Below are 25,233 nucleotides of genomic sequence, written 5' to 3'. Positions count from 1 at the left end.
AATGCAATCCCAGCATGGACCCAGGAACAGGGAACCAAGATGTCTGGAAGAGCTTGGAAACATTCAAATCTTCCATCCACCATCCATTTCATTCTACACATTTCACTGAACACATACCATGTGCCAGGTACTGTTTAAAGCATTAAGATAGGATAGAGATGAAACCATATTTTTCTGCCCTCAGAGGACACAGACAGAGCACCCTGGAGGGTCCTCCATCCCATTCAATATTTCATGATTTTCTTTTTCCTCTTTTTTTATTTTTCAAAGAAGGGTTTCACTCTAGCCTAGGCTGACCTGGAATTCACTATGTAGTCTCAGAGTGGCCTCAAACTCACAACGATCCTCCTACCCCAGCCAACCGAGTGCTGGGACTAAAGGCATGTACTACCATGTCTGGCTTTCTCCTCTATTTTTATACCATTCTCATTCCCTTGTCTTTTGACATCCTTCCCCAACCTCATTCTTCAGATCCTCTATTTTTCCTTTCCCAAGACACCATTCCTCTCCTCTTTTTGTAGCCATTTGTTATAAATTAAAACATTTGCAAGTACATACTTTTACTGGCATTTCCTGAGTTTAGTTATCTGGTAATTAGTAGGTACTCTTGAACTGTGCTGAATGAAGAATGAGTACGTATTTGGTGATAGGAAAGCTGGAAGGAGATAAGCCCTACTCTTGATCCCCCGACCCCCAAGTTCAACCACTAGCTTGGCCGCTGGAGAACATCCAGTGAAGACTCTGGCATGACACCATACTCTCCAGACTCCCCATCAGGAACCTTACTCTATGGTTAATACATAAGCCTGCCAACAATACAAAAAAGCAGTTAGTTTCAATCGACAGACAGTGAAGGAACAAACACTTCAGCTTTGTTACAGCTCCGCTTGTACAGTGTTGGTAAGTGCCCTCTATCACTGCAGAGGCAAGACTCTAAGGAATCCTGTGAACTGTGAAATGCCACAGTCACTATACTGAAGATACGCAAACCTTAGCACTGCTCTGATCTCACCTGCCTTTCAGTCCACCTCACAGGGTTTATGACATTGAGCACCATACTTTCCAGATTACCCATCCACGTGTAACTACTGCTCTTTAGCTGACCCTGGTCAAAGCCTGAAGATCACACGGTTCAAGACCTGGACTCTGTCAAATGGAGAGAACCACTGGGCTTAGTGCAGGCTTGGGATCCTAGCCACTTGAGAGGCTAAAGCAGAAGGGTCACAAGTTGAAGGCTAGAGTGGACAACAAAAGCCTTTCTTGGGGCTGGAGAGGTGGCTTAGTGGTTAAGGTAGTTGCTGGCAAAGCCAAAGAACCCAGGTTTGATTCCCCTAATGCCCACATAAGCCAAATGCACAAGGTGACACATGCATCTGGAGTTCCTTTGCAATGGCTGGAAGCCTTAGCGTGACCACTGTCTCTGTATCTGCCTCTTTCTCTTTCTCCCCTCTCTCCCTCAAATAAATAAATAAATAAAATATTTTTTTTAGCCTATCTCAAAACAAAAAGTACAAAAGCGGGCTGGACAGATGGCTTAGCGGTTAAGCGCTTACCTGTGAAGCCTATGGACCCTGGTTCGAGGCTCAATTCCCCAGGACCCACGTTAGCCAGATGCACAAGGGGGGCGCACGCGTCTGGAGTTCACTTGCAGTGGCTGGAAGCCCTGGCATGCCCATTCTCTCTCCCTCTCTCTCTCCCTCGTTCTCTTTCTGTCACTACCAAATACATAATAAAAAAATAAAAAGAAATACAAAAGAGGCTGGAGAGATGGCTTTTTAAAGCGCTTGCTTGCAAAGCCTAACAACCTGGGTTTGATTCCCCAGTACCCATATAAATCCAGGTGCACAGTGGCACATGCATCTGGAGTTCATTTGCAATGGCTGGAAGCTCTGGTATGCTCATTCTCTCTCTCTCCTTTCTATCTCTGTTTGCAAATAAATAATAATTTTTAAAAAGCTGGAGAATACTCAACAGTGGACACTGCAAGCCTTGTAATTGGCCAGCCGGGCCAAATGAGCCAACGGGTGCAATAGTGGCACATCTGTCATGGTGGAAACCAACTGCCCTCCAATTGGATTGGAGGCCTGCTCCATGGGGGAGAATACATCCCTGATACTGAAAACTTAAAACAGGGGTAGTCATGAGCCCTAGGGGTATAACATCTGCTGATGCCTGGATAAGTGTATATACTATGCTTATCAAACTGCCCAGTAAGCACTTCTCTTAATATTTATACCCTTATATTAATGCTACTCTCACTTTGGGTAGAGAATCTTCTCTTTTCAGATGGCAGTGACCTTGGGATGTCTCAGAAGGTATCATAGTGCTGGAAAGAAGTGACTGGAGTACTGAGTAACATGTCGACCACACCTTCCAAGGCTCAGGGTCTAATGTGGAAGAGGTGGCGGAAAGAATGTAAGAACCAAAGGAAGGGTAGGACTCCTTACAACATGCTCCTCCAGACACAAAACGGCCTGCATATCCATGATCTCACCATGCCTGACACTACCTACACAAGACCATCTAAGAGGAGGAAAAGATCATGACATCAAAATAAAAGAAAGACTGATTGAGATGGGGAGGGGATATGATGAAGAATGGAATTTCAAAGGGAAAGGTGGGGGGGGAGGGTATTACCATGGGATGATGATGATGATGATGATGATTATTATTATTATTATTATTGGTTTTTCAAGGTAGGGTCTCACTCTAGGCCAGGCTTACCTGGACCATGGGATATTTTTTATAATCATGGAAAATGTTAATAAAAATTGAGAAAAAGAAAAAAGAAAAAAACATATGATGGAGAATGGAGTTTCAAAGGGGAAGGTGGGGGGAGAGTGGGCATTACCATGGGATATTTTTTATAATCATGGAAGTTGTTAATAAAAAAAGACTCAAGAAGGAAAAAAAAGGCTGGAGAAATGGCTTAGCAGTTGAAGAGCTTGCCTGCAAAGCCTAAGGACCTAGGCTCAATTACCCAGGACCCACATAAGCCAGATGCACATGGTGGCGCATGTGTCTGGAATTCCTTTATAGTGGCTGGGGGCCCGGGCATGCCCATTCTTTATCTGCCTCTCTCTCTAATTAAGTAAATAAGTAAATAAAATATTTTTGAAACAATAATTTTAGGGCTGGGCGTGGTGGCACACTCAGCACCCCAGCACTCGGGAGGCAGAGGTGGTAGGATCACTAAGAGTTCAAGGCCACTCTGAGACTACACAGTGAATTCCAGGTCAACCTGAACTAGAGTGAGACCCTACCTCGAAAAACAAGAAACAAAAAAATAAATAAAATAATTTTTAAGAAGTACAAAAGGGTCGGAGCTATGCTCAGTAGTACAGTAGAGATGCTACCTCAAAAAAAAAAAAAAAAAACAACAGTGCTCGCTTCAGCAGCACATATACTAAAATTGGAACAATACAGAGAAGATTAGCATGGGCCCTGTGCAAGGATGACATGCAAATTCGTGAAGTGTTCCATATTTTTCTTTTTTCTTTTTTTTTGGGGGGGGGGGTTTCGAGGTAGGGTCTCACTCTGGCCCAGGCTGACCTGGAATTCACTATGTAGTCTCAGGGTGGCCTAGAACTCATGGCAATCCTATTACCTCTGCCTCCCAAGTGCTGGGATAAAAGGTGTGCACCACCATGCCTGGCCATATTTTTCTAAAATTCTACTTCCTAAAAGGCAGACCAAATGGCTGAACCTTCACCAGGCCCTTACAGGGAACACCTGAACCACAAGACACTGGAGAGGGTAGGATCGAGGCTAACCTTAATCTTCTACATCTTACCTCCCTCCCTCTCCCTCTCCCTCTCTTTCACTTCTCTCTAACACTTGTATATTAGTTATCTTTTTCCTCATTTTCTTAGTGGGCACTGACCTATAACTCCCAGTACCAGCATGGGACTATCATCCACAATGAGCTTTTTTTTTTTTTTTAATTTATTTGAGAGCAACAGACACAGAGAGAAAGACAGATAGAGGGAGAGAGAGAGAATGGGCGCGCCAGGGCTTCCAGCCTCTGCAAACGAACTCCAGATGCGTGCGCCCCCTTGTGCATCTGGCTAACGTGGGACCTGGGGAACCAAGCCTCGAAACGGGGTCCTTAGGCTTCACAGGCAAGCGCTTAACTGCTAAGCCATCTCTCCAGCCCCACAATGAGCTTTTGATCAGAGAGACCTACAGTGTTTCCTAAAAGACTGACAGATTTCTGTCAGAGTACTTGATGACCCACCAAAGGTTAGTGGTAAGACCCTACTGCTGAAGACACCATATGCAGTTGACACGTAAAATGGAATGGCATGGCTGGAAGCTAGAAGAGAGTCAGTTCCCAGACAGTCAAGAGCGTCTAGTGCCAGAAGGTGCTACATGGGCGACTGGGGGAAAATGACAAATACCTGTCTAAGCAATTCATGGTCTAACCTACGTAGCAGCAAATAACCTGGTGTGATGCCCACACAAGTGCAATAGTGGCACACAGCCATGGTGGGGAACCAACTGCTCTTGATTCGGCTAACTGATCCCCTCAGTGGTACAGGACCCATAGCTGGAGCTGAGAAACAAGTCAGAACTATATCCAAACATAAGCCCACTCTCCAATATCAAGCTACCATCAATCATGGTCTACAGGAGGGCCTACACCTATTAAATTCTCTATTAAAAAAAAAAAGTAAGGGTTATCTCATTTGTCCTGGTGCTTACTCTCCATTGGAGAATCTGCTTCTCTTTTTCAGATAGATGCAGATCCTAAGGAGAAAGCCACCCCATCATACCTCAAAAGGGCCCCGGCTGAAACTAAGAAAAATTGGCGAAACAAGCAAGGATGCTGTTTTCCTGATGAACCGGATACCAGCACAAGGGGGAAGGAGACCAACACAGAGAAATATCAATTCCTACCAAATCAGAGAGCCAGAGCCCCAGAGGCCCCCAACACCTCATCACTGAAGCAGACCAAAAATGAACCCAACATGGCTCAGGGAAATTTTGCGGAAGAGGGGGTGGAAAGAATGTCAGAGCCACATGTTGGGTCATGATATGCAGAGACATTTATCTTACCCATAACTGTGAGCTAACTCCAGAATGCACGACCCATATACCTCAACAAGGAGGGGCCAATGGGGAGGGGATAGGTCACGGATGAGCCTAATAATGGTACCAAACTGACTGTACTTGCTGAAAACAAAGCTAATTAGTATGTGTATATATATACATACATACATATATAAATAAATGAAAAAAAGTACAAAAGGGTTGGGGCTATGCTCAGTGGTACAGTGCTTGCTTAACATGCATGAGGCCCTAAATTTTAATTCTCAGTACTGCAAAATAAATAAATAAATAAAAAGGACCATATGGTAGGTTGAAGATTCCTTATTAAAATATAATCCAGTGCTGGAGAGATGGCTTAGTGATTGGGGCACTTGCCTGAAAAGCCAAAGGACCTAGGGCCCACGTAAGCCAGATGGATGAGGTGGTGCATGTGTCTAGAGTTTGTTTGCAGTGACTGAAGGCCCTGGCTGGCTGGCTGGCTGGCTGGCTGGCTCTGTCTGTCTGTCCGTCCGTCCGTCCGTCCGTCCGTCCATCCATCCATCCATCTGCCTTTCTCTTTCTCAAATAAATAAATAAATATTTTAAGAAATATGATAAAGGGCTGGCCATGGTGCATATGCCTTTAAACCCAGCACTTGGCAGGCAGAGGTAGGAGGAGTGCTGTTGAGTTTGAGGGCAGCCTAGAACTACTGAGTGAGTTCCAGGTCAGTCTGGGCTAGAGACCCTAACTCAAAAAACACTAAAAATAAATATAATAACATAATGTGTGTGTGTGTGTGTGTGTGTGTGTGTGTGTGTGTGTATACACACACATATATATTCCAAAATGTCATGTAATTTTTCTGGAATATCCTGCTTCCTTTTGTTTCTCATTTGCTCCAGACCTGAAGAAAACTTACAAGCTCAAAAAAAAAAAAAAAAAATCCAGGCATGGTGGCATATACCTTTAATCCCAGCACTTGGGAGGCAGAGGTAGGAGGATCACCATGAGTACAAGGCCACCCTGAGACTACAAAGTGAATTCCAAGTCAGCCTGGGCTAGAGTGAGACCCTACCTCAAAAAAGCAAAAACAAAACAAAACAAAAAAGTAAACCATGACTCTGGAATAGACTGAGATCTGAAGTCTACACAGGATCTGTGACTAAATTAACTGGACAGTTAAAGGAGCTCACATTCATTCAGCTCTGAAACTCTGTAATTTTAATAAATGTTTTTATAATAAATTTTACTGTTACTGTAGGAATGCAGAGAGTTATAAGACCCTATGGGCAGCAAGATGGATAAGCCACCAAATTTTATTGTTTGTTTGCTTATTTATTTATTGCCATTCTGAAGCCAAGGGCTTTAAGCATGATAGCCAAGCCCTTGACCACTGAATTACAAGCCCAGCCCCAAACTAATGTGTTGTTTGTTTGTTTGTTTGTTTGTTTGTTTTTGTTGTTGCTGTTTTTTGAGGTACGGTCTCATTCTAGCCGGGGCTGACCTAGAATTCACTATGTAGTCTCAGGTGGCCTTGAACTCTCTGAGATCTTCTACCTCTGCCTTCCAAGAGCTGAGATTAAAGGTATGTACCACCACACTTGGCTCCAAACTAACTTTTTTTTAAAATCCATTACAAAGCTAGACATAATGGCTTTCATCTATAATCCCAACACTTGGGAAGCTGAGGTAGGAGTATCAACCATTAGTTAGTGTGAGGCTAGCCTGGGCTACAAAGTGAGTTCCATTCCTGTTCAGCTTGGACTAAAAAAACATTACAAAGCTAAAGATGCAAAGAACTCTAGCTTTTCCCATTGTATAAGGTGTGTATTAGTCACTTCTTCATGGCTATGATCAAAATACCAGAGAATTAGCCAGACATGGTGGTGCACACCTTTAATTCCAGCACTTGGGAGGCAAAAGTAGGAGAATTACTGTAAGTTCAAGGGCACCCTGAGAGTTCATAATGAATTCCAGGTCAGCCTGGGCTAGTGAGACCTACCTCAAAAAACAAAAAAAAAAAAATTAAATTAAATTAAAAAATAAATAAAACCAGAATCATTCAGGTTAGCTCACAAATTTCAAGGGCACTCCATTATAAAGAGGAGGGCATGGCAGAGGTAACTCCAGAAGGCCAGCCAGGAAGGGCAGTAAGGGGAATTCAACAAGGAGTCAAGGCAGACTATAAACCAGCTATGACCTCATGACCTACTTCCTTCCAAAGGCTCCCCCTCCTACTTTTAACCACTCTCCCCAAAAAATGCTCCATTACAAATCCACCAAGGGATTGATGTGTTGATCAGCTTAGAACCCTCAAGATACTATCTCCAGAAATGCCTCACAGATACCTCCAAATGTCTGCGTTCTTACTCTCCTAGAAGTCTATTAGTTCAATTAAGTGGACTATGAAGACTAACCATCACAAGTTACCACTCGGAGTCAGGCATGCTGGTACACGCCTTTAATCACAGCACTCAGTAAGCAGAGGCAGGACAATCAATGCAAGTTTGAGGCCACCCTGGAACTACAGAGTGAGTTCTAGGTCAGCCTGGGCTAGAGTGAGATGAGACCCTGCCCTGAAAAAAACAAAAAATCCCACTCAGAGGGCTGGAGTTAAAGGCACTTGATGGCAAAGTCTACCAGCCCAGGCTCCACTGCCCAGTACCTACAGAAAGCCAGAAGTACAAAGTAGTAAATGCATCTGGAGTTCCCTTGCAACAGATGAAAGCTCTGGCATGCCCATTCTCATTCATTCATTCATATTCTCTCTCTCTCTCTCCCTCTCTCTCTCTCTCTCTCTCTCTCCCCCAGGTGTGGTAGTACACCCCTTTAATCCCAGCATTCAGGAGGTTGAAGTAGGAAGACTGCTGTGAGTTGAGGCCAGTCTGACATTACCCAGGGAGGGGAAGGGAGGGGAAGGGAGGGGAGGGGAAGGGTGGGGAGGGGAGGGGAGGGGAGGGGAGGGGAGGGGAAGGGAGGGGAGGGGCAGAAGGAAAGAAGGAAGGAAGGAAGGAAGGAAGGAAGGAAGGAAGGAAGGAAGGAAGGAAGGACAGACGGACAGACGGGCTGGACAGACAGGTTAGCAGTTAAGACGTTTGCTGGCAAAGCCAAAGGACCCAGGTTTGATTTCCCAGGACTCACATGAAGCCAGATGCACAAGTTGGCACATGTGTCTGGAGTTTGTTTGCAGTGGTTGGAGGCCCTGGCTCACCAATTCTTTCTCTTTCTGTCTCAAATTAACAAATAAATAAGGCCAGGGGTGGTGGCACATACCTTTAATCCCAGCACTTGGGAGGCAGAGGTAGGAGGATCATCATGAGTTCAAGACCACCCCAAGACTACATAGTGAATTTCAGGTCACCTAGGCTAGAATGAGACCCTATTTTGAAAAATAAATAAATAAAATATTAAGCCAGGCGTGGTGGTGCACGCCTTTAATCCCAGCACTCAGAAGGCAGAGGTAAGAGGATCACTGTGGGTTTGAAGCCACCATGAGAATACACAGTGAATCCCAGGTCAGTCTGGGCTGGAGTGAGACCCTATACCTCAAAAAAAAGAAGAAAGACAGAGACAGACAGACAGACAGACAAAGCAAAACTTTCATTTGTCAGGGGTCACTTGTCAAATAATCACCATTACACAAAACTACTTGCCACCTCAATGGATAGCACAGAAGGCTGGTTCTGTTGAGCAATGATTAGATCCTCAAGTTGCCATTAGGACAGAAGAAAGAACAAACCACAAATCATGGGTTTTCTGAATAGGTGACTCACCAGCTGAGCAAGCATGGATGTCTCTCTCAGCAGTGACTCTCTTCTGGAAGTGTGTTCAAGTCATCACAGGAGTTCATTACCATGTAACTTCTAATTCAGACAGGTTGGTTCTTGATCCCTAGGTGGGATCTCTATCCCTACTAAGCCTGGAGAAGTTAAACCCTCCTGATCAAAGGATCAAAGTTTTAGCAGGGGAAATTGAAGCAGGACACAAGATAGGGAGAATTAAACATGGGAAGGGAAAGGAGACCCTCACCCTGGGGTCTGGTTGAAACTTCTCACCAGCTGAGATGCAAGAATTCTAGCTAACATTTGCTATGAAGGCTGCCAACACAGAAGTAATACTCATTTCATATATAGATAATTTCATGTTAAAATAGCAATAAACCAGGCTTAACACCTGAATGTATATGCCTTTGGGTAGGGCTCATTTTTTTTTTCCATTTTTTGAGTATCTCCAGAAAAAGACTATTAAGTACCTTCTTGCATCCCAGTGAGCTAGAGTTTCACCTCATCGATTACAATCCTGTCAGATGCCCTTCAGGAACCACTGCATGTTCCCATTTAGGTTCCTTAGCAACCTTTTGATGGTAATAGCTTCAAAACCCACCAAGGCCCTATATATGACTATCATAAAAACAATGGAGTGCTATTCTCTCAAAGTAGCCCACACCCATGTTTTCTGCTGTATAATTTCTTCCTGAAAATCTTTTTCCTTCTTTTAACCCTTGAGCTTAAAATCTGTATTTAAGGGCTGGAGAGATGACTCAGTGGTTAAGGCACTTGCCTGTGAAGCCTAAGAATTCCTGTTCTAATCTCCAGGTCCCATGTACAGATGCAGTGATGCAAGCATGCAATGTCGCACATGCACACAAGGGGGCGCAGGCATCTGGAGTTTGTTCACCGCAGCTGAAAGGCCCTGACACGCCCATTCTCTCTCTCTCTCTCTCTCTCTCTCTCTCTCTCTCTCTCTCTCTCTCTCTCTGTCTCTCACTTGCTCGCTCAAAAATAAAATAATAGAGCCGGGCATGGGTGCACACCTTTGATACCAGCACTCAGGAGACAGCGGTAGGAGGACTTCCATGAGTTCGAGGCCACCCTGAGAATACAGAGGGAATTCCAGGTCAGCCTGGGCTAGAGTGAGACCCTATCTCAAAAATAAATAATTAAAATTTTTAAAATCTGTATTTAAGATGTCTTTTAACTTTTAATAAGCTCAAATCTGCCAGATGTGGTGGTGCATGCCTTTAATCCCAGCACTCGTGAGATAGATTTAGGAAGATTGCTGTGACTTCAAGGCCACCCTGAGACTACATAGTGAATTCCAGGTCAGTCTGGGCTAGAGACCCGACCTCAAAAAACCAAAAGTAATAATGAGCTCAATTCTACTTCACAAAAAGACAGAGAAGAAAGAGAATGTGAAAACATGATTTGCTATATGAACATTCAATCTCCATAGAACTTTTTAAAAATGGATTTAGAGGGCTGAGTTGTATAAACATAAACCTTTGAAAACTATCATGACTCACAAGGCAGAAGCAGGAGAATCACTTGAGCCCAGGAGCTGAGAGCCAGCCAGTTCATTTACAGTGGCAAGAGGCCCTGGCATGCCCATTTTTTCTCTCTCTCTCTCCCTCCCTTCCTCCCTCCCTGTCTTTCTTTCAATTGCACACACGCACGATGCACGCAAAACAGGGCTGGAGAAGTGGCTAAGTTAAGGTACTTGCCTGCAAAGCCTAAGGACCCAGGTTCAACTCCCCAGAACCCATGTAAACTAGATGCACACGGTAGCACATGTATTTGGAGTTTGTTTGCAGTGGCTAAAGGTCCTGATACGTTCATCCTCTCTCTCTCTAATAAATAAATAAAAATAAAATATTGGGGCTGGAAAGATAGCTTAGTGGTTAAGTGCTTGCCTGTGAAGCCTAAGGACCCCGGTTCCAGGCTTGATTCCCCAGGACCCATGTTAGCCAGATGCACAAGAGGGCGCATGCATCTGGAGTTCATTTGCAGTGGCTGGAAGTACTGGCATGCCCATTCTCCCTCTCTCTCTCTCTCTCTCCCCTTCTCTGTCTGTCACTGTCAAATAAATAAGTAAAAATAAACAAAAAAAATTTTTAATAAAATATTTTTTTCAAATGCTAAACAATCTGACAGGCCTGTATGTTATGGGCTAGTCAGTATTTTATATCGTTTGGAGGATAAATGGCGAGCCTAATCATACAGTTAGCAAACCAGCCATTGTACTAAACTGAGTAGTAAGCTGATGTCTGTTGCAGAAGCATCTGGATTTTGAAATGAATTTGTGCCAAGCCCATCTTTGTGTGCTTGCATCCAACTGTGATGAGTCTGTGCGTATCAAGTTGGTACAGGCCCTTTGTGCTGAGCACCAAACCAACCTAATTAAGGCTGATGATGAGAAGGAGGGTGGGTAGACCTGTGCAAAGCTGACCGAGGAGAATGCCCAAGTGTTGACACGGCTAAGGACCATGGCAAGAGTCTGGAGCCAAGGATGCTATCAAGGAGTCCTCAATACAAGAGTCGAACAAATAGAAAACTGACAGACTTTTTAAAATTAAAGCAAAACAAAACAGAATAGACAACAAAGAATCATCCGGGCTTGGTGTTAAGGCCTATAATCCCAGCACTTGGTAGGTTAAGGCAAGAAAAGCACAGGTAGTCTGGGCACAGTGACGCATACCTTTAATCCCTGCACTCGGGAGGCAGAGGTAGGAAGATGGCCATGAATTCGAGGCTACCCTGATACTACATAGTGAATTCCAGGTCAGCCTGGGCTACAGAGAGACCTCACTTCGAAAAACCAAAAAAGATAATAAATTGGGCATGATGGTAAACCCCTTTAATCCAGCACTCAAGTGGCAGAGGTAGGAGGATCAATGTGAATTCAAGGCCACCCTGAGACTACATAGTGAATTCCAAGTCATGAATTCCAGGTCAGCCTGGGCTACAGTGAAACCCTACCTTGAAAAACCAAAAGGTAAAAGGAAAAAAAAAATAGCCGTAATAATAATGTTTAAAAAACAAAACAAAACAGGGAGGCCAGGAGTGGTGGTACACACCTTCAATTCCAGCCCTAAGGAGGCAGAGTTGGAAGATCACTGTGAGTTCAAGGCCACTCTGAGACTACAAAGTGAATTCCAGGTCAGCCTGAGCTAGAGTGAGATCCTACCTTAAAAAAAAAATGAAGAAAAAAAGAGGACATCAGAAAGAATTTTATTAAAGGGCTACTGCATTTTCCAAACACACAGAGTTCATGAAGGAAAAAGAATAATGCTGGACGCAGACCATGCATGCCATGGTCACCTTAAAAAGTAGCAGCTCTGGGCTGGAGAGATGGCTTAGCGGTTAAGCGCTTGCCTGTGAAGCCTAAGGACCCCGGTTCGAGGCTCGGTTCCCCAGGTCCCACATTAGCCAGATGCACAAGGGGGCGCACGCGTCTGGAGTTCGTTTGCAGAGGCTGGAAGCCCTGGCGCGCCCATTCTCTCTCTCTCCCTCTATCTGTCTTTCTCTCTGTGTCTGTCACTCTCAAATAAATAAATAAACTAATTAATTAAAAAAAAAAAGTAGCAGCTTTGCCAGGCATGGTGGTGCATGCCTTTCATCCCAGCACTCGGGAGGCAGAGGTAGGAGGAGTTCGAGGCCACCCTGAGACTACACAGTGAATGCCAGGTCAGCCTGGGCTAGAGTGAGACCCTACCTCAAAAAACCAAAAAAAAAAAAAAAAAAAGTAGCAGCTTAGTGTGGGAGCAGCTCCCTGGAAACAAGCCACTGGTTATCATAATGTCACTATGTTGCCTTTGTGTTGGTAAAGTCTCATAAAACCCGACCCAAATTCCCCATACTACTCTGGGTATAGTGGAATTAGCCACAAAACAGGCTACAGGAAGTGACAGATGGTGGCCAACAGTGTCACAAGGTACTGACTTCAGATGAGCCCTACAGTAACACAGGTTCAAAGGTTCTGGTGCACCCATACTCCTAAACAAATAAAAAATAATAATAAACACAGGAGCTGGGTGTGGTGGCACTGCTTTGAATCCCAGCACTTGGGAGACAGAAGTAGGAGGATCACCATGAGTTCGAGGCCACCCTGGGAACACATAGTGAATTCCAGGTCAGCCTGGGCTACAACAAGACTCTACCTGGGGGGGGGGGGGACGACAAAGAGATGGATCAGCGGTTTAAGCACTTGCCTGCAAAGCATAATGACCTCAGTTCAAATCCCAGTACCCACTAAAAGCCAGATGCAGAAAATAGTGCATGCACCTGGAATTCATTTGCAGTGGCTAAAGGTCCTGGTACATTCATATCCCACCCCCCCCCATGTCTCTATGCTTGCAATTAAATTAATACTTATTTTTTTTTAGGGCTGGAGAGATGGCTTAGCAGTTAAGCGCTTGCCTCTGAAGCCTATGGACCCCGGTTCGAGGCTCGATTCCCTAGGACCCACGTTAGCCAGATGCACAAGGGGGCGCAAGCATCTGGAATTCATCTGCAGTGGCTGGAAGCCCTGGCGCGCCCATTCTCTCTCTCTCTCTCTGCCTTTTTCTCTGCCTGTCGCTCTCAAATAAATAAATAAAAATAAACCAAAAAACATTTTTTAATTATTTTTTTAAATCTGATCAATTTCTAAATAATATGATGCTTCAAAAACCTTCCATTCTTGGGCTGGAGAGATGGCTTAGCGGTTAAGCGCTTGCCTGTGAAGCCTAAGGACCCCGGTTCGAGGCTCGGTTCCCCAGGTCCCACGTTAGCCAGATGCACAAGGGGGCGCACGCGTCTGGAGTTCGTTTGCAGAGGCTGGAAGCCCTGGCGCGCCCATTCTCTCTCTCTCCCTCTATCTGTCTTTCTCTCTGTGTCTGTCGCTCTCAAATAAATAAATAAATAAATAAAAATTAAAAAAAAAAACCTTCCATTCTTTTTTAAATTTTTGTGTTTATTTATTTTTTTGAAAGCAACAAAGAGGGGGAGAGAGAGAGAACAGGTGCACCAGGGCCTCCAGCCACTGCTAACAAACTCCAGATGCATGCACCACTTTGTGCATCTAGCTTAAATGGGTCCTGGGGAATCGAGACTCGAACCAGGGGCCTTAGGCTTCATAGGCAAGCGCTTAACCCTAAACCATCTCTCCAGCCCAGCCTTCCATTCTTTATTTTAAAAAATGTTATGGGCCTGCAAAGCTCAAAGACCCAGGTTCAATTCCCCAGGATCTATGTAAGCCAGATGCACAAACTGGCACATGAGTCTGGAGTTCGATTACAGTGGCTGGGAGGTCCTGATGTGCCAGTTTTATCTATTTATCTATCATCTACCTGCCTCTCTCTCACATAAATAAATAAAAATAAAATATTTTTAAAATGTATGGCTGGAGAGATGGCTTAGTGGTTAAGGTGCTTGCTGGAAAAACCAAAGGACCCAGGTTTAATGCCCCAGTATCCATGTAAAGCCAGATGCACATGGTGGTGCAGGCATTTGGAGTTCATTCGCAGTGGTTAGAGGCCCTGGCATGCCCATTCTCTATCTGCCTCTTTCCTTCCTTCCTTCCTTCCTTCTTTCTTTCTTTCTCTCCGCCCCCCTCAAAAAAATAAATAAATAAAATATTCTTATATGGGCTCAGGGTAAAGGCTCTTTGCAAAGTCTGAGAACCCAGGTTAGATTTCCCAGTTTCTACCTAAAGTCAATTCATGGAGTTCAGCTGCAGTGGTAGGAGGACTTAGCATTCCCATTATCTCTCTCCTTGCAAATAAATTTTTTTAAAAAGTTGTATTCATTTACTGGACAGAGCATGTGTGTATGTGGGCATGCCAGGGCCTCTTGATGCTGCAAACTTCAAATACATGGCACCACTTTGTGCATCTGTTTTTATGTGGGTACTAGGGAATTCAACCCAGGCCAACAGACTTTGCAATCAAGTGCCTTTAACCACTGAGCCATCTACCAGACCCTCTTCAATCCCTTGTAATGTGTTTCCTTTAGTAGGAGGTATTTAAGTATGAATTAAAACTTTGTGGGCTGGAGAGATGGCTTAGCGGTTAAGCGCTTGCCTGTGAAGCCTAAGGACCCCGGTTCGAGGCTCGGTTCCCCAGGTCCCACGTTAGCCAGATGCACAAGGGGGCGCACGCGTCTGGAGTTCGTTTGCAGAGGCTGGAAGCCCTGGTGCGCCCATTCTCTCTCTCTCTCCCTCTATCTGTCTTTCTCTCTGTGTCTGTCGCTCTCAAATAAATAAATTAATTAATTAAAAAAAAAACTTTGTTAAAATTTCCCTTATATAAAGCATACAATTTCAAAACATCTCCAAAGATTTAATTCACATTCACAATACACTCTGCTGTCCACAAAACTTCTCAAATAACTCTGAAAAAAATAACCAGTCTATATAGAAAACAAACGGTTTGGCAGGGGGTTTCTTCTCACTTTTAAACAAACTATCTTTCCCAATCCTTTATTTTCCCCCCAATCATATTTTAACACAATTTGTTAAGACATTGGCTATTTTTAAGTATCCCAAAATGTCTATCTTATCACCAAGCTTCAGTCCTAAATATAGAACTGTTCATTCGGTTTATCTCAAAAAGAAAAAAAAAACCTAAAAACTAAAAACAACATCTGTAAATGTCCATTTCAACTTCTGTTTATTAAAAAAGAAAAATAGGCATCGGGTTTTAATACCTCCCTCAGGGTGTAGTGGTCCCACTCAAAGCTGTAGCTGATCTACATTCAGCTATGCTACTTTTACATATGTAAACCATATGTAAAACTTTTAGAGATTATAAAGATAACCTTTATATAATCTATAGAAGACTTTAAAGTCTTTAGAAATAACCTGTAACAAACATCTATTAATAGTAGCTAACATGTAACATTTAATTTCAGCAATTGACCAGCAATTCAATTTATCTTTTCTCTCAACAAATATTCCAGTTCCATCTATAAGGTATTGGACATTTTTTTAATGCAATTTAAGGGCTGGAAAGATGGCTTAGTGGTTAAGCGCTTGAAGCATAAGACCACCCCCCCCCAACCCCATTCGAGGCTCAATTCCCCAGGACTCACATTAGACAGATGCACAAGTGGGCGCATGCATTTGGAGTTCGTTTGCAGTGGCTGGAAGCCCTGGTGCGCCCATTTTCTCTCCCCTCCCTCCCTCCCCCTCCTCTCTCTCTCTGTCGCTCTCAAATAAATAAAAATAAACAAAAGAAATTTTTTAATGCAATTTAAGCTGGTCTCAAGAGGCTGAGGTAGGAGGATCACTATAAGTTTAAGGCCAGCCTGAGACTAATTCCAGGTCAGCCTGCAGTAGAGCAAGACCCTACCTCGAAAAATAAACAAACAAAAAAAAGCAATAAGAAGCCGACACTTTTTTGAAGAAACTATTACTCTTCAGAGAAACATTTGAGCCTATCAGTAAAAAGGGGGGGGATTTTTTCTTTTAAAGAGAGCCACGTAGCATTCGTGGGCAGGATGAGTCATCACCCAACTCCAAACTTGCAGCAGCACTTGTAGGCTTCCTCCTACCTAATGACCCCATCCCTGCAGCAAGGTACCCTGAGGCAGCAAGCTCCTCACTCTCAGGGACTCTCAGGATGCTTGCACGAACTTACGTAAAGTGCTGCAGGTTTTTGGTGCTAACACTTGTCATTCAAATGGTGCTTTTTCTATTACAAAATAAACTGTTCTTCAATCTTCTCTAGCTTATTTTTTATCACAGAAAGTAGGCTACTTTTGAATCCTCTCCTGAAAACAACTGAACTCCAAAATATGCCTGCATATGTTTTTAAAAAAAACAATTCTCCATTTTCCAGATTTTTTTTCTTAGTAGCATGTAGGTGATAAAAAAACATCCTGCTTGACATTGGCACACATTCTGGATGACTGCAAGTACTGAATTATTAGGACATCAACAAGCAGTTTTACAAGTTTGATAATGCTACTGACTGATGTAACATATATGTGAGAGGCCGGCCTAATCCTTGGCACATAGACAGCACATTATAAAAACGACTTCAAACAGTTAAAGCCATATGAAATTTCTCCCACCCAATTCAAGTACTAAAATCTGTCATTTCTAAGAAATCCTAAAAGCCTGGAATGGTGGTGCACACTTGCAAAGCCAGAACCCCAGAGGTTGGCTTAAAGAGGATGGCATTTCAAGTCTAGCCTGGGATAGGCAGAGAGACCTTGTCTCACAAAACAAACAAGCCAACAACAGACCTATAGAAATAGTTCCATTTCAGGGCCAGACCCTGTGTAGAACCCACATTCTTCTCTATGCAGATCATTCTTTCCACCTCAGTTCTCCAACTTTAAAGACAGCATCGGAATTGTAACAGAGTAAACAGGTCAGAATAATCAACAATCAGAAAGTCACCCCTGCTTTTCATTTGATGGCATGTCAGTGTTTTTCCCTCTGACACATCATCTGCATCTATTTACGAAAAAAGTTAACACGGAGACTGACTTGGGGCATTTTAGCAATGAACAAGAATTTTGCTGCTAACACAGTAGGCCTTTAATTCCCCCGTTAAGCAGTTCCCCTCACTGATCTTTTCTCACGTGCAAGCCCAAGGAAGATCCGGCAGGAAAGGACTCAAAAAGTGCCCGCTGCACCCGGCTCCCCCCCTGCACCTGACCCAGCCGAGTCCCGCGCTAGCCCTAGGAACAAAAGGCAACCGAAGCACCTCTACTTCTCCTCGCAACTCCAAAGTCTGATGAACAAGCACCGCGAGGTTACGGAGGGGCAGTCGGCAGGAAGGTGACAACATACGTTTTCATTTGGGTACTTTTCCAGATCACCCCTTAATGCCCGGGAAGGTCAGAAAAGAAATCTCGTCTTAGCCCGCTGTTCACTGACGGCCACAACTCAAAACTTGGGGAGGACTTCGGGGCTCCAGGGGTGCGCAATCTGCCCCGTGTGCTGGAGACTTTGACCGGCCGGCCGGAGTCAGCTGAGGCCGAGTCACCAGGGCGGGCTGGGGGAGGAGACGCGGTGCGCGGGGAGAGGCAGCGAGCCAACAAGGCCAGCCCCACGCCCCCTCACGTTCCGGGGCCACCGCCCTCGCTCTCCCGCCAGGCGGGGATTCGAACCGGTGGAGCCCGGCGCGCGGGAGGAAGCGGGGACTCGAACCCGCGGCGAGCGGCACGCAGGCCGGCCAGCAGGACCCGGCGAGGGGCGTGCCGGGTGGGAGGGGCGCGCCGCCAAGCCCCACGCGGGGGACCCCGGCCCTCCTCCGCCGGCTCCGCGCGGCGCAGGCCCGAGCGGGCGGACGGAGGGCGGCGGGCAGGAGGCGGAACAAAAGCGCCTTTGTGGAGCGGCGGCCGCCCGAGGGTCACACACAATGGAGGAAGCGGCCGGCCCGCCGCCGCCGCCGCCCTCGCTCCCGGCGGAGCCGGCCCGGCGCGCCCCCGCACGGCCACACGCGCACTCACGGGACTTCTCCGAGTCATCGAAGGAGTGCGGGGCCCGTCAGCAGCCCCCACGGTCGCCTCTGGTCTCCGGCGGTGCTGGCGGCAGCGGCGTCTCCGAGGCTCTCGCTTTGCCGCAGTCGCCGCCATGTAAGCCCGACCCGCGAGAGAGGGCGCGGAGAGGAGGCGGGGCCTCGCGGGGCCACGCCCCCCACGTCACAGGCTCACCGCCCCGCGCGCCGCCCGCCCGCCCCGCGCCGCCGCTTCCAACGCCCGGGGCTGCTGGCCGCGCGAGGGGCGAGCTGCGCGGGGTCAGTGCTGCCGGGAGGCGCCGGGGCGGGGATCGCGTTTCCCGGCCGCCGGCCCCAGAGCTAGCGCACAAAGTGACCAAACAGTCACAGTGGGTGCGTGTACTGAGCACGTGCCTGGTTGGCCCAGACCGCACAACTCGGGAGGTGCAGGCCCGTGTCCTCAGCCAGTCCCCGGAGGAGCAGACCGGTGTCCCGAACCCATCCTATCCCGGGAAGATCGGAACCTTGTCCCCATCCCAGGAGGAGTGGCCCGTGTCCCTATCCCGTTCCAGGAGGAGCAGACCAGTGTCCTTGTCCCATCCCAGGAGAAGCAGACCAGTGTCCCTATCCCATCCCAGGAGGAGCAGACCCGTGTCCCTATCCCGTCCCAGGAGGAGCAGACCACTGTCCTTGTCCCATCCCAGGAGGAACAGACCAGTGTCCCTATCCCATCCCAGGAGGAGCAGACCTGTGTCCCGAACCCACCCCATCCCAGGAAGATCGGAACCTTGTCCCCATCCCAGGAGGAGCAGGCCCGTGTCCCTATCTCGTCCCAGGATGGGCAGACCAGTGTCCCCATCCCATCACAGGAGGAGCAGACCAGTATCCCCGTCCCATCCCAGAAGGAACAGGCAGACCAAAGTCCCTATCCCTTCCCAGGAGGGGCAGACCAATGTCTCTATCCCATCCCAGGAGGAGCAGACCAATGTCCCTGTCCCATCCCAGGAGGGGCAGACCAGTGTCCCTATCCTTTCCCAGGAGGGGCAGACCAGTGTCCCTATCCCATCCCAGGAAGGGCAGAGCAATGTCCCTATCCCATCCCAGGATGGGCAGACCAGTGTCCTTATCCCATCCCAGGAGAAGCAGACCAGTGTCCCTATCCCATCCCAGGAGGAGCAGACCAGTGTCCCTGTCCCATCCCAGGAAGGGCAGACCAATGTCCCTATCCCATCCCAGAAGAAGCAGATCCGTGTCCCCATCCTAGGAGGAACGGGTGGGAGCAGGAATACAGAGGCTAGAAGGCCACAGCCCAAGTACAAGGCCAGTGATCGGGGGTCTTTAATTTTGTCTAAGGTGTAGTCTCCTAGGCAAGCTGGTGGCCTGTGGTGGCCGTTCAGCTGGATCCTAAAGAACATAACCAGAACAGGTGAAGGGGTGGGAGGTCCCACTTCCAAGGTATGAGCACAGGCAAGAGAGTGGCCAGCTTGTCAAAGGAACTAGGCTTGGATCTGCTTAATTGAATTTGGAAGGAATGTCATAGGAAAGGTATATTGGTGCTTTCTGGGACCACTTCTTGTCTAGAAGCAAACATGGCTTGTGGTTTATTGAATCCAAAGAGACATTACAGTGCTTATGTGAAGGTTAAGTATGAAATTAGCCATGCAGACCAGGAAAGTCAGCAGTAAGTCAGCTTTCAGAAAACCTGACACAGCACTCCCTAACCCACTATGCAAATACCTCTCCAAAGATCACAGTGACCAAAACATAGCTGGAAGGCCCCTCACATTTAGTAGTATCACTTTTTAGGTCTGGAGAGATCGCTGAGCAGTTTAGCACTTGCTTGCAAAGCCTTCAGGCCTGGGTTCAATTCCCCAGCCACCAATATAAGCCAGATGAAAAAAGTAGTGCAAATGTCTAACAATAATTTGCAGCAGCAAATGTATGTCTGTGCTCAAACACACACACAAACACACAAATTTTAAACAAAGCCAGATATAGTGGCACATACCTGTAATCCCAGCAATCCAGAAACTGAGGTAGGAGGATCACAGTGAATTTGAGGCCAGGGGCTACAGAACAACTTCCTACATCAGCCTAGGCCAGAGTGAGACCCTACCTTTAAAGAATAAACAAACATAAATTTAATTTAAAAAAACTAAACATGTAAAAAAAATGAACATGTAAAAAAAAAGAATAAGTAAACAAACAAAAACAATGCTAAACCAGGTGTGGTAGGTAGCTCATGCCTTTAATCCCAGTACTGAGGAAGCTGAGGTAGGAGGCTTGCCATAAGTTCAAAGCCAGTCTGAGCTATACAGTGAGTTCCAGGTCAGTCTGGACTAGAGTGAGACCCTGTCTCAAAAAATCAGCAAAGCAGTTGTCAGTCAGCCCAGTAATCTTGAGGGTCTGCTTTCCCTGATGAATTTGGATGGTAGTGGATTCTTCCTAAAAATGCCTTTGAGGGTTGGAGGGGTGGCTTAGCGGTTAAGGCGTTTGCCTGCAAAGCCAAAGGACCCAGGACCCACATAAACCAGATGCACAAGGGGACGCATGCGTCTGGAGTTCGTTTGTAATGGCTGAAGGCCCTGGCACACCCATTCTCTCTGTCTCTCTCTGTCTGTCTCTCTTTCTCTGTCTCTCTCTGTCTCTTTCTCTCTCCCTTTCCTTCTCTGTTAAATAAATAAGTAAATAAATAAGTAAATAATATTTTTTTAAAATTTAAATGGCTTTTGAAGAAGTTCCTACAATAAAATATTTGTAAATTTGTTCTCTTAGATGAAATTCTTGGAATTGAAATCTTGTTTATAAGCAAGGTGTGGCAGGGCTAATCGCAGCACTAAACAGACTGAGGCAGGAAAGGTGGGAACAGCTGTAACCCTAGCATTCAGCAGGCTGAGACAAGAGGGTGTTGAGGTACAGAGCAGCCTAGACCCTGGGCTACATAGTGAAACCTCATCTGAGAGAGACAGAGAAAAGGAGAGTTTGTATACATCACTGAATTATAAAGTCATAGTTGGGTTTAGTCCTTAATACTATTGTGTGGCCAACCAAAGATGGCTGTCGTGGTGCAAACCTTTAATCCCAGCACTTAGGAGGAGTTAGGAGGATCGCTATGAGTTTAAGGCCAGCCTAAGACTACATAGTGAATTTCAGGTCAGCCTGAGCTACAGTGAGACCCTACCAAAAGTCACCAACTATTGTGTGACTGCAAATAGTCCAGTTCCAATAGGTTTGATTTGGTTTGAGGAGTGGTTGGTTGTTCTGAAATCTGCATATGTAGCCCCAGCTGGTCCTAAGCTTATGATCCTCTTGCCTCAGTTTCCTACATGCCAGGATTACAAGTGTGGACCACCATGACTGCTGCTTTCAGTGGTTTGTTTGTTGTTTTCTGATTTTTTGTTTGTTTGGTTGGTTGGTTGCTTGCTTGATTGGTTTTGGTTTTTGAGGCAGGGTCTCACTGTAGCCCAGGCTGACCTGGAATTAACTATATAGTCTCAGGCTGGCTTGAATTAGCAGTGATCCTCCTACCTCAGCCTCCTGGGTGCGGGCATTAAAGGCGTGTGCCACCACATCCGGCTCTCAGTGGTTTTCAAAGCCACAGGTTGTAATCCTTGAGTGAGTATTGAAATCATTTCAATGGGCTATTTCCTTAATTAAATAGCAAAATCCTGAATGACCATTACCTGTAATCAAAAGGAAAACATAGTTTTGTGAAGCTTTTGGTTTTGTGCCACATTTCAACAAACCAAAACGCCATCTGTCCTTGCTCAGGGTGCATGGGAGGAGCAGGAAGATAATCTCAAATGGAATGGATGGAAGGCAAAAGAGAAATGCTTCATTGGTATGTTTGATTTTAGAGATCTTAAAATGGAGGAAGGTGTATATATAACTGTGTCTATTGGATCACACCATAAAAATGAGCTTGTTTGCTGTGCATTATTTGCTATGAATTGTGCTATTGCTAGGAGTGTAAAAGCCATGGCTATAATGGAGACACACAGGACAGGAAAAGTAGGTCCAGTCAAAGATGGCATGGATGAGTGCTTTCTGAACTCAAATAGTCTGCTCGTGTTGTGCTGTAATGGAACAGTTGATGGTGACTGAACATCAGGAAAAGTTCAACTGGAAGTGAGGATTTGAGCTGGGTTCAGTTTCATCAAGGAGTAGCAGAAAAAGGATATTCCCAAATGAAAGCACAGAACGTACCACAGCATGAGCCTGCAGAGCACACGGTGAAGAACCGAAGTCTGACAGGCTGGGGGAGTGAAAAGCTTTGGTTGGATTTCATGCTGATGGCAGCAAGAAAGGAATGTAGTTATTATAACAATAATAATAATAGTGTGTGCACATGTGTACATGAGTATGTGCATGTGATGCTGGAGATAGGAGCCAGGTCTTCTTGGATGCTAAAGAAGCACTGAACTATATCCACAGCCTGTACCTTGTACTTCTGGATAAAACTGCTATAGCAGACAGCTTCAGGTTCACTGAGATAAACTTCCAGACCAGACACAGTTATGGAGGAAGGGATATTTATTGAAGCTTACAGATACAGGCGAAGTTCCATAATGGCAGAAGAAGCTGGCCTGCCTTCACAGGACCAAGCAAAGAGAGAGAGAAAAGTACAAGCCAAAAGCCACACAGAACAGCACACTTCAGGAACTCCAGCTAGGCACACTTTGCATATCTTTATATTGAAATCTGAAACCCACCACCACACCTTAAGATCCACCCAGTGATACTGCCTCCAGCCAGGTGGCAGCAGATGCAAACTACAAACAAATAAACAACTGAACATATTGGGGGCCATCTATTCTATTCAAACCACCACATTCCGCCCCTGGCCCCCAATACATTTATAACCATCACACATTGTAAACTGTACTCAGTTCAATTTCAAAGGTCCCCACAGTCTTGACCAATTTAAGATATTCAGACCTGTAAAATCAAACAAGTTAAACATTTCTAACATATAAAGGCACAGAGTAAACATTTTCAACTGGTATAAGGCATAGCAAGGAGAGACTAAAACAATGCAAACTCAACCACCATCAAACAAACATCAAAGTTCTGCAGTCCAAGTCCAGTACAACCAAAGACTGACAGTCTCCAGATTTTCCAATTCCACCCTTCCAGCTGGGCAGAGTAGCCAGGGAACACTTCCATCTTAGGCCAACAGTGCACTCTATGGTCGCCCTTGCATAGTCCTGGTATATCCAAAACATCTTGAGGTCTTCATGCAAACCATGGTTCATCTTCCAAAGGCTCTTTCAGCCTATCAGGGCATCATGCCCTGCCTCATGGCACATCTCAGCAGCAGCTCCTGGAACCATGAGCAATTCATGACCACTCCTCACATTTTCCAAAGGCTCTTTCAGCCTATCAGGGCATCAGGGCCTACCTCATGCCACATCTCAACAGCAGCTTCTGGAAGCATGTGCAATTCGCGACCACTCCTCACATTTTTTCAAAAGCCACACAGAACAGCATACTTCAGGAACTCTAGCTAGGCACACTTTGCATATCTTTAGATTGAAATCTGAAACCCACCAGCACACCTTAAGATCCACCCAGTGATACTGCCTCCGTCCAGGTGGCAGCAGATGCACACTACAAATAAACAACTAAATATATTGGGGGCCATCTATTCTATTCAAACCACCACAACTACTGAGAGTAATGGGAAGGGGATATAGATCAGCAAAGATGGAAAACCCTGAGAAAGTAGGAGAATCCATCAGCTTCCCAGGCCTGTGTCCAACTTATCTTATTGTCCTTACCTTTCTAATAATAATCTGTGTCCTTTTTAAAAAATATTTTTATTGACAACTACCATGATTATAAACAGTATTCCATGGTAATTCCCTCCCTCCCCCCACTTTCCCCTTTGAAACTCCACTCTCCGTCATATCCCCTCCCCTCTCAATCAGTCTCTCTTTTATTTTGATGTCATGATCTTTTCCTCCTAGTATGATGGTCTTGTATAGGTAGTGTCAGGCACTGTGAGGTCATGGATATCCAGGACATTTTGTGTCTGGGGGGAGCATGTTGTAAGGAGTCCTACCCTTCCTTTGGCTCTTACATTCTTTCTGCCATGTGTTTTGCAATGGAGCCTTGTAAGATGTGATAGAGATATTGCAGTGCTGAGCACTCCTCTGTCACTTCTCAGCACCATGGTTCCTTCAGAGTCATCCCAAGGTCACTGCCATCTGAAAAAAGAAGGTTTTCTAGGCAAAAGTGAGAGTAGCATTAATATATGAGTATGAATGTTAAGAGGAGTGCTTACTGGGAAGTTTGGTGAGCATAGTATGAACATTTAGCCAGACAGCAGCAGACTACACCTTTAGGGCTCATGACTACCCCTGTTGTAGGTTTCTAGTATCAAGGATGTATTCCCTCCCATAGAGCAGGTCTCCAGTCAAATTAGAGGGTGGTTGGTTTCCCACATAACAGATGTGCCACTATTGCACCTGTTGGCTCATTTGGCCTAGCTAGCCAAATATAAGGCTTGCAGTGTCAACTGCTGAGTTTCTTCGCTAGTGATTTCTCTCTCTCCCATTTAACTGCACACAACATGGCTTTTCCCAGCTTTCTGTCAACTGGTCAGCATGGAGGAGATTTTCAGCTCAGCTCCAGCAGGATTTCTCAGTGACCTTGCAGCCCAAGTATGTGGAGTCTTCGGCAATAGGGTCTTACCACCTATTCCTGGTGGGAAACCAAGGGCCTTGGCAGTGGCCTGTAATGTTTTGGGGGAATCAGGGACCTCCCTGGCCAACAAGGTATCCAATCCCAGGCACTGAAAATTCTCTAGTAACAATCTATAGCTCCTATGTGTTCCATTGTACAAAAAAGTAGGTTTCCATATGGCATTTATATCCTCTTAGATTTTTTTTTTTTACAGTGAGCATTTTTTATGTATTTTTTATTTAATTATTTATTTGAGAGTGACAGACATAGAGAGAAAGACAGATAGAGGGAGAGAGAGAGAATGGGC

General features: G+C 45.6%; 1 protein-coding gene and 1 non-coding gene across 4 annotated transcripts in view; one reads left to right on the top strand and one right to left on the bottom strand.

The window, feature by feature from the left end:
* The window catches only part of Mapk6 (mitogen-activated protein kinase 6), a 44,016-nt gene extending 25,633 nt beyond the window's left edge, over positions 1 to 18,383 (bottom strand). For 2 of the 3 annotated variants that reach the window (XM_045160552.1, XM_045160554.1), the window contains exon 1: positions 18,253 to 18,383. The gene's annotated coding sequence lies outside the window, so the exon portion shown is untranslated. Of the gene's footprint in view, positions 1 to 17,590; positions 17,733 to 18,252 lie in introns of those variants that run through there. The other variant, XM_045160553.1, reaches the window with a different exon arrangement.
* On the top strand, positions 3,383 to 3,489 carry LOC123464170. Its single transcript, XR_006639411.1, has one exon. It is a non-coding gene; the product is annotated as a U6 spliceosomal RNA (small nuclear RNA).
* Positions 18,384 to 25,233: the final 6,850 nt, after the last annotated feature.

The sequence above is a fragment of the Jaculus jaculus genome, chromosome 10 (genome assembly GCF_020740685.1).
Source record: "Jaculus jaculus isolate mJacJac1 chromosome 10, mJacJac1.mat.Y.cur, whole genome shotgun sequence".
NCBI classification, from domain to species: domain Eukaryota; kingdom Metazoa; phylum Chordata; class Mammalia; order Rodentia; family Dipodidae; genus Jaculus; species Jaculus jaculus.
This window is presented reverse-complemented; position numbering and strand designations above follow the sequence as displayed.